We start from the raw sequence: 11,520 nt of genomic DNA on the forward strand, positions 1-11,520 counted from the left end.
CTCCCGGCCAGCCGGGAGACTTCTGGCCTGGCATGGCTACTTGGGGACGCCAGCCAGAAGGCTTGTCACCCGGCAGGGGCTCCCCAACTGGCCAGCCAGCTTTTTTTAACCTGGCAGGGCCATCTGGGCCAGCCAGCTGGCTTTTGGTCTGGCAGGGCCCCACCGACCACCTATCCAGCATTCATCAAGGCTCGGAGATCTTTCCCAGGGCTGAGTCCACGGAGTCCCAAGGCAGAACACGCAGGCTGACACTTCTGGCTTCCGAATCACTGAAACTTTTCAGGCAGAGGGCTAAGAAGATTAGGCCTGGCAGGGCCCCCCCAGCCGGCTGGCTTTTCCCCTGGCAGGGACCCCCTGGCCTGCCGGGAGGCTTCTGGCCTGGCAGGGCCCCACAGGCCGGCCTGTAGGGTTCTGGCATGGCAGGGCCACCCTGACTGGCAGTGCAGCTTCTGGCCGGGGAGGGACCTTCTGACCGGCCAACCAGATTGTGGCTTGGCAGGGCCCCCCCAGCCGGACTGCAGGGTTCTGGCAGAGCTGGGCTACCCGGGTCAGTTGGCTGGACGGCTTTTGGGCAGGCAGGGTTCCCCACTTTGGCTGGCCAGCCAGCTATTGTCCTGGCAGGCACCCCCGTCCAGCTGGGAGGCTTCTGGCCAGGCAGGATCACCCAGGCCAGTCGGCAACTTTTAACCCTGCAGGGCCCCATGCCCGGCCAGCAGGCTTTTAAGCTGGCAGGGACCCCCAGGCCGGCTGGGATGCTTCTGGCCTGGCAGGGCTACCCGGGTCAGTCGGCTTGCCAGCTGTCTTTTGCCTTGGCAGGCCCCCCCACCAGCCAGGAGTCTTCTGGCATGGCAAAGCTACCCGGGTCAGCTGGCTGGACGGCTTTGGGCCTGGAAGAGCCATGTGGCTTTTAACTTAGCAGGGACCTCCTGTCAGGCATTTGCCCAGCTTTTGCCCTGGCAGTGCCCGCTGGTCTAGCAGGGCTAGACTGGTCAGTCTGCTTGACATCTTTTGGCCTGGCAGGAAGGGAGAGCCCCTGAAATACTGCAAGGCGGCCACAGCTGCCTCTCTGAGCTGGGAGACACTCAGGACCGGCATCCAAAGCACCGTGGCCCTGCTCTCCGGCTGCCTGCAGAATGGGGAGAACGTTGCCGTGCTCCTAAAGGACATCGGCATCCTCCTCATTGACGGACTGGCCTTCCGAGTGAAATTCTTTGACTTACTGGAGCGGCTGTCGGGGAAAGAGAAATTCAGAAGAGCTGCTTTCAAGGTGAGCAGCAGTTTCTCTGTGGCCCAGGCAGAGCCGTGAGCCTTGAGGCCAACAACAGCTTTCATAAACGATACAAGTAGATCTTCCTCAAGGGCTGAGTCCTGTCTATTCAGCCGCAAGGCAGACCATCCAGGCTCCCACTGGCATATGACTCAGTGAAACTGCATCAGCACTTGGTGTGAGACAGCCTGCCTGAGGAGTCTTCCACCAACACATCTGGATTGCTGCCACCCATAAGGAAAGAAATGGGGTCTCCCAAGTGTCGGCCTCTGAAGACCAAAGCCCCAGCCCACAGGAAGGCACATCCTACCCACGCCTTGGTCCAGCTGGCCAGCCAACTTTTGACCTGCCAGGGTCCCCACATTCATGCCGGCCAGCTTTTGTCCTGGCACAGGCCCCCAGCTGGCCAGGGGGCTTTTGGTTTGGCAGCTCTCCTTGGTTGGCCGGGAGGCTTCTGGCCAGGCAAAGCAACCCGGCTCAGTCAGCTGGATGGCTTTTGTCCTGTCAGGCCTTTCCCCCAGCTATCGGCCTGGCAGGGCACCCGCAGGCAGCTGGGATGCTCCTAACCAGGCAGGATTACCTAGAGCAGCCGGCCAACCGGCTTTTAACCCTGCAGGGCCCCCGGGCCGGCCAGCTGGCTTTTAACCTGGCAGGACCTCCCAGGCCGGCCGGGAGTCTTCTGGCCTGGCAGGGCTTCCTCGGCCAGCTGGCCAGCCTGCCAGCCAGCTATGGGCCCGGCAGGGTCTCTGGACGGCTTTTTTCCTGGTAGGTCCCCCTGGTTGGCTGCCTATTGGCCTGGCCGGGCCTCCCAGGCCGGCTGGGACGCTTCTGGCCTGGCTGGACTACCCAGCCAGGTCCCTGGCAGGTCCCCCCCAACCGGCACGGAGGCGTTGGGCCTGGCAGAGCTACCCGGGCCGGCCTGAGTCCAGGTCTGAGCCCAGCCTGCGCACGGAGCCTCAAGGCAGACCAACCAGGCTGCCACTTCTGGCACGGTAGCCACGAGGGATCTGCTCTGGCAGGGCTACCGGGGCCGGCCAGCCAGCCGGCCTTCGGCCTTTCAGTGCCTTCCTGAGCGGCCGGCCGGCTCCTAGCCTGGCAGGGCCCCCGGCCGGCCTGGAGGGCTCTGGAGATGCAGAGCTACGTGGGCCAGCCGGCCGGCCGCCTTTCGCCTGGCAGGGCTCCCCTGAACGGCCAGCCGGCTTTCGGCCTGGCCCAACTGGCCGGCCAGGAGGCTTCGGGCCTTGTAAGGGTTCCCCAGCCAGTCGGCCAGCTTTTCCAAAGACTCAGGATCTCCCTCAAGGGCTGAGTGCAGCCGCTCCACGCAGCCCCAAGGCAGAGCATCCCGGCTGCCACATCTGGCTTTGGATCGCTCCAACTTCTCAGGCAGAGGGCTCAGAAGATCAGGCCTGGCAGGGCTCACCCAACCAGCCAGTTTAGGCCCGGCAGGCCTTTAGGCCCGGCAGGCCTTATCTCATGAGACCTGGTTCTGCTGTGGAGAACAGGTGGAAGCAGTTCACTTGTCTGGCTGAGGCCTGGAGCCTGCTTCCACCCCTCCCTCACCTCACTTCAGGCCTGGCTGCCCCCTGTCAGGGCTCTCTGCATGGAGGTGTGTTCTTTTTTGGTGCTCTGTGTGCCATCCTGATCTTCAGGATGGGCTGAGCACTTTTGTCTCTGCTTTCTGGATTGAGTTCTTTTTTTCTGATTTGAGTTCTGCTGGGAAGCGGCAGATGCAGAGTGTGACCTGCTTTTCCTTTGCCCTCCAGAGCGAGTTGCCGTCTGGGATGCGGTGGCCGCCTACGTACAGGAGCAGCTCCTGGGGCAGAAGGTGTGTTGGCTGTCGGGTTCCTCCTCTCCCTGTCCAGCTCAGCCTGGACTTCCTCCCAGTCTTCCCCTCCACACAAAGCAGGAAACTCCCCCCACATTTCTCAGCTGGGCATCCCACGGCCTTCCTGCAAATGCACGATCACTTGTGCTGGGCACTGCCGTGTCTCACGGCTGATCCCGCTCTCTGGAAGCCTCTGGATCCCATGAGGCTGCTTCTGCCCCGCCTGCTGTGCTGCATCTGGGAGGCGAGGGGAAGGAGAGGACCGTGCAGCCCCCTCCCAAAGTCATTCGCGATGCCATGGCTCGTGCCTCTGAACAGGGGGAGAGGGCTCCTGAGCTCTGTCCCTACCTTGGAGCCCCTGCGGCTCTTCCTCCAGCCGTCCCATAACCCTTCCGCCCTTCCTTTCTCTTCCACTTGCAGGGGGTTTGGATTCCCACCTTCGGCTCCTTTGACACCGTCTCCAAAGACATCCGGACCGAGGATGGGACCGTGACTCTGCGGTGGCCCGTGTTTCACCTGGCCTCAAACCTCATAGCCACGCACCACCTCAAGCCCCGCAGGGAGTCCCTGCCAGGTAGGAGGGGGGATTCAACTTCTGCTGGCTTCGTGGACAGGGCAAACGGCCACCGCCTCCATTGCCAAAAGCAAACCTCCCCCGCTGAGGAGCCCGTCCAAACGTGGCGCCGTTCTGGCTGATGTCCACCAGAAGCACCTGACCTGGCAGGGCCCCCCAGCTGGCCAGCTTTTTGCTTGGCTGGGTCTCCCGGACCGGCCGGGAGGATTCTGGCCTGGCAATTCTAACCAGGTCAGACGACTGGATGGCTTTGGGCCTGTCAGGCCTTCCCCGTTTGTCTGGCCAGCCAGCTATTGGCCTGGCAGGGCCCCCCGGCTGTCTGGGATGCTTCTAACAGGCAGGATCACCCAGACCAGCCAGCAACTCAGCTTTTAACCGTGCAGGTCTTGCCTGGCTGACAAGCTGGCTTTTAACCTGGCAGAGCCCCCAGGCCGGCTGGGAGTTTTCTGGCTTGGCAGGGCTGTCCGAGTCAGTCAGCTTGCCAGCTTTTGGCCTGGCAGGGCTTCCAAGGCCGGCTGGCCAGCCAGCTATTGCCTGGCAGGGTCTCTAGCCGACCAGCTGGCTTTTTTCCTGCTAGGGTCCCCCTGGTTGGTTGGGTATTGGCATGGCCAGGGCTCCCAGGCCAGCTGGGATGCTTCTGGCTCGGCAGGGCTACCCAGGTCAGTCGGCCGGCTGGCTTTTGGCCTGTCAGGGCCCCCCCACCTAGCAGAGAATCTTCTGGCCTGGCGGGGCTTCCTTGGCAGGGTCAGTTGACTGGAAAGCTTTTGTCCTGGCAGGGCATCCTCGGCCGGCTGGCCCGCCCCCTGGCAGGGTCTTTGGCGGGCCAGCCGGCTTTTTTCCTGATAGTGTACCCACGGTTGGCCAGCTATTGGACTGGCCGGGGCTCCCAGGCCGGCTGCAAAACATGTGAGCTTCCCTGGCGAAGAACAGGGAGCAGAAAAAGCCCATCGTGAGGGGGCCATGCCCAAACTGCTGAAAGCCAAGGCCTCACCACCAACAGCTCTCAGAAGAGATTCAAGAAGATCTTCCTCAAGGCCTGAGTCTACGGAGCCTCAAGGCAGACCATCCAGGCTCCCACTGGCATGCGACTCAGTGAAACATCTCCGCAAGAGGGCAAGGAAGATTAGGCCACTGCAGGAAGCACCGGAGCAGATGGCAGCGTCACCACTTGGTGCTGAGTGCAGCCTGCCTGAGGAGTCTTCCATCAACCGCTCTGGATCGCTGCCACTCATAAAGGAAGAAACGCGGTCTCCAAGTGTCAGCCTCCAAACTCCAAAGCCCCTCCCCGCAGCAAGGGCACATCCTGCCCACGCCTTGGTCCAGCTGCCCAGAAGGCTTTTGACCTGGCAGGGTCCCCACGTGCTGGTCGGCCAACTTTTGGCCTGGTACAGCCCCCTCAGCAGCCAGGAGACTTTTGGCCTGGCAGGGCCTGAAGGGCCACCGGTTTTAAACATCACAGGGTCCCCCCGGGCTCCCAGTTGGCCAGCTTTTGGCCCGGTAGCGTCCGCTGGGCCGGCTGGCCAGCCTTTGGCCCATCACGGCCCTGCCAAGCTTATGGCCTGGCTGGGACCCTGGCTTTTGGCCTAGTATGTCCTCCCGGCCAGCCGGGAGACTTCTGGCCTGGCATGGCTACTTGGGGACGCCAGCCATAAGGCTTGTCACCCGGCAGGGGCTCCCCAACTGGCCAGCCAGCTTTTAACCTGGCAGGGCCATCTGGGCCAGCCAGCTGGCTTTTGGTCTGGCAGGGGCCCACCGACCACCTATCCAGCATTCATCAAGGCTCGGAGATCTTTCCCAGGGCTGAGTCCACGGAGTCCCAAGGCAGAACACGCAGGCTGACACTTCTGGCTTCCGAATCACTGAAACTTTTCAGGCAGAGGGCTAAGAAGATTAGGCCTGGCAGGGCCCCCCAGCCGGCTGGCTTTTCCCCTGGCAGGGACCCCCTGGCCTGCCGGGAGGCTTCTGGAATGGCAGGGCTACAAGAGCTGGCCGGCCGGCCGGCTTCTGGCCTGGCAGGGCCCCACAGCCCGGCCTGTAGGGTTCTGGCATGGCAGGGCCACCCTGACTGGCAGTGCAGCTTCTGGCCGGGGAGGGACCTTCTGACCGGCCAACCAGATTGTGGCTTGGCAGGGCCCCCCCGGCCGGACTGCAGGGTTCTGGCATAGCTGGGCTACCCTGGTCAGTTGGCTGGACGGCTTTTGGGCAGGCAGGGCTCCCCACTTTGGCTGGCCAGCCAGCTATTGTCCTGGCAGGCACCCCCGTCCAGCTGGGAGGCTTCTGGCCAGGCAGGATCACCCAGGCCAGTCGGCAACTTTTAACCCTGCAGGGCCCCATGCCCGGCCAGCAGGCTTTTAAGCTGGCAGGGACCCCCAGGCCGGCTGGGATGCTTCTGGCCTGGCAGGGCTACCCGGGTCAGTCGGCTTGCCAGCTTTTGGCCTGGCACAGCTTCCTCGGCCGGCTGCCCAGCCAGCTATTGGCCTGGCAGGGTATATCTGGCTGGCCAGCCGGCGTTTTTCCTGGTAGGGTCCCCCTGCTTGGTTGGCTGTTGGCCTGGCTGGGCCTCCCAGGCCAGCTGGGGTGCTTCTGGCCTGGCTGGACTACCCAGGCTAGCTGGCTTGCCGGCTTTTGGCCTGGCACAGTTCCCCGGGCTGGCCAGGAGACTTTTGCCCTGGTAGGGCCTCAAGGGCCAGCCGGCTTTAAATGTCATAGGGACCCCCATTCGGCCAGTTGGACAACTTCTGGCCCAGCAGCATTCCCTGGGCCGGCTGGCCAGCCTTTGGCCCGGCAGGGCCCTCCCAAGCTCCTGGCCTGCTTTTGGCCAGGCTGGGACCCTGGCTTTTGCCTAGTATGTCCTCCCGGCCAGCCGGGAGACTTCTGGCATGGCAGGGCTACCCGGGTCAGTCAACTTGCCAGCTTTTGGCCTGGCATGGCTTCGTTGGCCGGCTGGCCAGCCAGCTATTGCCTGGCAGGGTCTCTGGCTGGCCAGCTGGCTTTTTTCCTGGTAGTGTCCCCACAGTTGGCTGGCTATTGGCCTGGCCGGGCCTCCCACGCCAGCTGGGAGTCTTCTGGCTTGGCAGGGCTAGACTGGTCAGTCTGCCTGACATCTTTTGGCCTGGCAGGAAGGGAGAGCCCCTGAAATACTGCAAGGCGGCCGCAGCTGCCTCTCTGAGCTGGGAGACACTCAGGACCGGCATCCAAAGCACCGTGGCCCCGCTCTCCGGCTGCCTGCAGAATGGGGAGAACGTTGTTGTGCTCCTAAAGGACATCGGCGTCCTCCTCATTGACGGACTGACCTTCCAAGTGAAATTCTTTGACTTCCTGGAGCAGCTGTCGGGGAAAGAGAAATTCAGAAGAGCTGCTTTCAAGGTGAGCAGCAGTTTCTCCTTGGCCCAGGCAGAGCCGTGAACCTTGCTGTGCCCGCACACGGCCCACCAGGACCTGGCAGCTCCTCGGGCCGTGCAGGTTGGGTGCTGCTGTCAGCTCTCCCTGCCTTGGGCTCCTCGTGTCCCCAGTGCCTCAGCCGTGACGAGGACGTCCCACATCCTCCCCGTTTCTCCCCTGCAGGCCCCCTGGCTGCTGGACATGGTGGTGTCCCGGGTGGCACCTGTGGCCTTCCTGACACTCTCTGTATTGCTGCCACCCATAAAGGAAGAAACGGGGTCACCCAAGAGTCAGTCTCTGAAGACCAAAGCCCCATCCCACAGGAAGGGCACACCCTACCCACACTGATGTGGGCATGGGGTGCCCAGGACAGGCAGAACTCAACTGGAGGTTGCAAAACAGATGCATGAATCCCATCTGCATCATATCCAATACAAAACCAGGCTGCCCAGGGCCCCATCCAGCCTCGCTTTAAACACCTCCAGGGATGGACGGGGCATCCACAACCTCTCTGGGCAGCCGATTCCAGCATCTCACCACTCTCTCTGGAAAGAACAATCCCATCTGACATCGCATCTTCAACTCAAAACCACTTCCCTTGGCCTGACGTGAGCTACACTATCAAAGAGTTGACTCCCCTCCTGTTTGCAGGCTCCTTTTATGTACTGGAAGGCTGCAGTGAGGTCACCCCGCTGCCTTCCCTTCTCCAGGCCAAACAAGGAGATCTAGAGTGAAATGTAGAGGGGCAAAAGTGTCAATAAAGCCTTATCATGGGCCTAGCCTTTAAACATGTCCAGAATGCCTGGGACAGTGTCATTGCGTCTTGTTACGCCAGCTCTTCTGCTGGTGGAGGGAGAAAGAATTGTGAGAGGGCATCAGAGCGTCTCACGATGCTTTACTTGATGCCAAAGGAAATCCAGCGTCTCTTTTGTCTTAGCTGGATCACAAGCCCGTTGGCCTTTGACCTGGCAGGGCCCCCCAGCTGGCCGCCTTTTTGCTTGGCTGGGTCCCCCCGGCCAGCCAGCTATTGGCCTGGCAGGGTTTCTGGATGGCCATCCGGCTTTTTTCCTGCTAGTGTCCCCATGGTTGGCCAGCCGTTGGCCTGGCCGGGGCTCCCAGGCTGGCTGCAAAACGTGTGACCTTCCCTGGTGAAGCACAGGGAGCAGAAGAAGCCCATCGTGAGGGTGCCGTGCCCAAATTGCAGAAAGCCAAGGCCTCATGCTCTCAGGTCACCTTGAGGCCAACAACAGCTTTCATAAACGATACAAGTAGATCTTCCTCAAGGGCTGAGTCCTGTCTACTCAGCCGCAAGGCAGACCATCCAGGCTCCCACTGGCATATGACTCAGTGAAACTTCTCAGGCAGAGGCCAAGGAAGATGGGGCCAGTGCAGGAAGCACCGGAGCAGATGGCAGCATCAGCACTTGGTGTGAGACAGCCTGCCTGAGGAGTCTTCCGCCAACACATCTGGATTGCTGCCACCCATAAGGAAAGAAATGGGGTCTCCCAAGTGTCGGCCTCTGAAGACCAAAGCCCCAGCCCACAGGAAGGCACATCCTACCCACGCCTTGGTCCAGCTGGCCAGCCAACTTTTGACCTGCCAGGGTCCCCACATTCATGCCGGCCAGCTTTTGTCCTGGCCCAGGCCCCCAGCTAGCCAGGGGGCTTTTGGTTTGGCAGCTCTCCTTGGTTGGCCGGGAGGCTTCTGGCCAGGCAAAGCAACCCGGCTCAGTCAGCTGGATGGCTTTTGTCCTGTCAGGCCTTTCCCCCAGCTATCGGCCTGGCAGGGCACCCGCAGGCAGCTGGGATGCTCCTAACCAGGCAGGATTACCTAGACCAGCCGGCCAACCGGCTTTTAACCCTGCAGGGCCCCGGGCCGGCCAGCTGGCTTTTAACCTGGCAGGACCTCCCAGGCCGGCCAGGAGTCTTCTAGCCTGGCAGGGCTTGCTCGGCCAGCTGGCCAGCCTGCCAGCCAGCTATGGGCCCGGCAGGGTCTCTGGACGGCTTTTTTCTTGGTAGGTCCCCCTGGTTGGCTGCCTATTGGCCTGGCCGGGCCTCCCAGGCCGGCTGGGACGCTTCTGGCCTGGCTGGACTACCCAGCCAGGTCCCTGGCAGGTCCCCCCCAACCGGCACGGAGGCGTTGGGCCTGGCAGAGCTACCCGGGCCGGCCTGAGTCCAGGTCTGAGCCCAGCCTGCGCACGGAGCCTCAAGGCAGACCAACCAGGCTGCCACTTCTGGCACGGTAGCCACGAGGGATCTGCTCTGGCAGGGCTACCGGGGCCGGCCAGCCAGCCGGCCTTCGGCCTTTCAGTGCCTTCCCGACCGGCCGGCCGGCTCCTAGCCTGGCAGGGCCCCCGGCCAGCCTGGAGGGCTCTGGAGATGCAGAGCCATGTGGGCCAGCCGGCCGGCCGCCTTTCGCCTGGCAGGGCTCCCCTGAACGGCCAGCCGGCTTTCGGCCTGGCCCAACTGGCCGGCCAGGAGGCTTCGGGCCTTGTAAGGGTTCCCCAGCCAGTCGGCCAGCTTTTCCAAAGACTCAGGATCTCCCTCAAGAGCTGAGTGCAGCCGCTCCACGCAGCCCCAAGGCAGAGCATCCCGGCTGCCACATCTGGCTTTGGATCGCTCCAACTTCTCAGGCAGAGGGCTCAGAAGATCAGGCCTGGCAGGGCTCACCCAACCAGCCAGTTTAGGCCCGGCAGGCCTAAACTCATGAGACCTGGTTCTGCTGTGGAGAACAGGTGGAAGCAGTTCACTTGTCTGGCTGAGGCCTGGAGCCTGCTTCCACCCCTCCCTCACCTCACTTCAGGCCTGGCTGCCCCCTGTCAGGGCTCTCTGCATGGAGGTGTGTTCTTTTTTGGTGCTCTGTGTGCCATCCTGATCTTCAGGATGGGTTGAGCACTTTTGTCTCTGCTTTCTGGATTGAGTTCTTTTTTTCTGATTTGAGTTCTGCCGGGAAGCGGCAGATGCAGAGTGTGACCTGCTTTTCCTTTGCCCTCCAGAGCGAGTTGCCGTCTGGGATGCGGTGGCCGCCTACGTACGGGAGCAGCTCCTGGGGCAGAAGGTGTGTTGGCTGTCGGGTTCCTCCTCTCCCTGTCCAGCTCAGCCTGGACTTCCTCCCAGTCTTCCCCTCCACACAAAGCAGGAAACTCCCCCCACGTTTCTCAGCTGGGCATCCCACGGCCTTCCTGCAAATGCACGATCACTTGTGCTGGGCACTGCCGTGTCTCACGGCTGATCCCGCTCTCTGGAAGCCTCTGGATCCCATGAGGCTGCTTCTGCCCCGCCTGCTGTGCTGCATCTGGGAGGCGAGGGGAAGGAGAGGACCGTGCAGCCCCTTCCCAAAGTCATTCGCGATGCCATGGCTCGTGCCTCTGAACAGGGGGAGAGGGCTCCTGAGCTCTGTCCCTACCTTGGAGCCCCTGCGGCTCTTCCTCCAGCCGTCCCATAACCCTTCCGCCCTTCCTTTCTCTTCCACTTGCAGGGGGTTTGGATTCCCACCTTCGGCTCCTTTGACACCGTCTCCAAAGACATCCGGACTGAGGATGGGACCGTGACTCTGCGGTGGCCGTGTTTCACCTGGCCTCAAACCTCATAGCCACGCACCACCTCAAGCCCCGCAGGGAGTCCCTGCCAGGTAGGAGGGGGGATTCAACTTCTGCTGGCTTCGTGGACAGGGCAAACGGCCACCGCCTCCATTGCCAAAAGCAAACCTCCCCCGCTGAGGAGCCCGTCCAAACGTGGCGCCGTTCTGGCTGATGTCCACCAGAAGCACCTGACCTGGCAGGGCCCCCCAGCTGGCCAGCTTTTTGCTTGGCTGGGTCTCCCGGACCGGCCGGGAGGATTCTGGCCTGGCAATTCTAACCAGGTCAGACGACTGGATGGCTTTGGGCCTGTCAGGCCTTCCCCGTTTGTCTGGCCAGCCAGCTATTGGCCTGGCAGGGCCCCCCGGCTGTCTGGGATGCTTCTAACAGGCAGGATCACCCAGACCAGCCAGCAACTCAGCTTTTAACCGTGCAGGTCTTGCCTGGCTGACAAGCTGGCTTTTAACCTGGCAGAGCCCCCAGGCCGGCTGGGAGTTTTCTGGCTTGGCAGGGCTGTCCGAGTCAGTCAGCTTGCCAGCTTTTGGCCTGGCAGGGCTTCCAAGGCCGGCTGGCCAGCCAGCTATTGCCTGGCAGGGTCTCTAGCCGACCAGCTGGCTTTTTTCCTGCTAGGGTCCCCCTGGTTGGTTGGGTATTGGCATGGCCAGGGCTCCCAGGCCAGCTGGGATGCTTCTGGCTCGGCAGGGCTACCCAGGTCAGTCGGCCGGCTGGCTTTTGGCCTGTCAGGGCCCCCCCACCTAGCAGAGAATCTTCTGGCCTGGCGGGGCTTCCTTGGCAGGGTCAGTTGACTGGAAAGCTTTTGTCCTGGCAGGGCATCCTCGGCCGGCTGGCCCGCCCCCTGGCAGGGTCTTTGGCGGGCCAGCCGGCTTTTTTCCTGA

General features: G+C 62.4%; 1 pseudogene; it reads right to left on the bottom strand.

Moving 5' to 3' along the window:
- Positions 1–9,470: 9,470 nt before the first annotated feature.
- LOC146542000 (uncharacterized) lies at positions 9,471–10,489 on the bottom strand (annotated as a pseudogene).
- Positions 10,490–11,520: the final 1,031 nt, after the last annotated feature.

This window comes from Meleagris gallopavo, unplaced genomic scaffold (genome assembly GCF_905368555.1).
Source record: "Meleagris gallopavo unplaced genomic scaffold, MGAL_WU_HG_1.1 scaffold_4, whole genome shotgun sequence".
In the NCBI taxonomy this organism is placed as follows: Eukaryota; Metazoa; Chordata; class Aves; order Galliformes; family Phasianidae; genus Meleagris; species Meleagris gallopavo.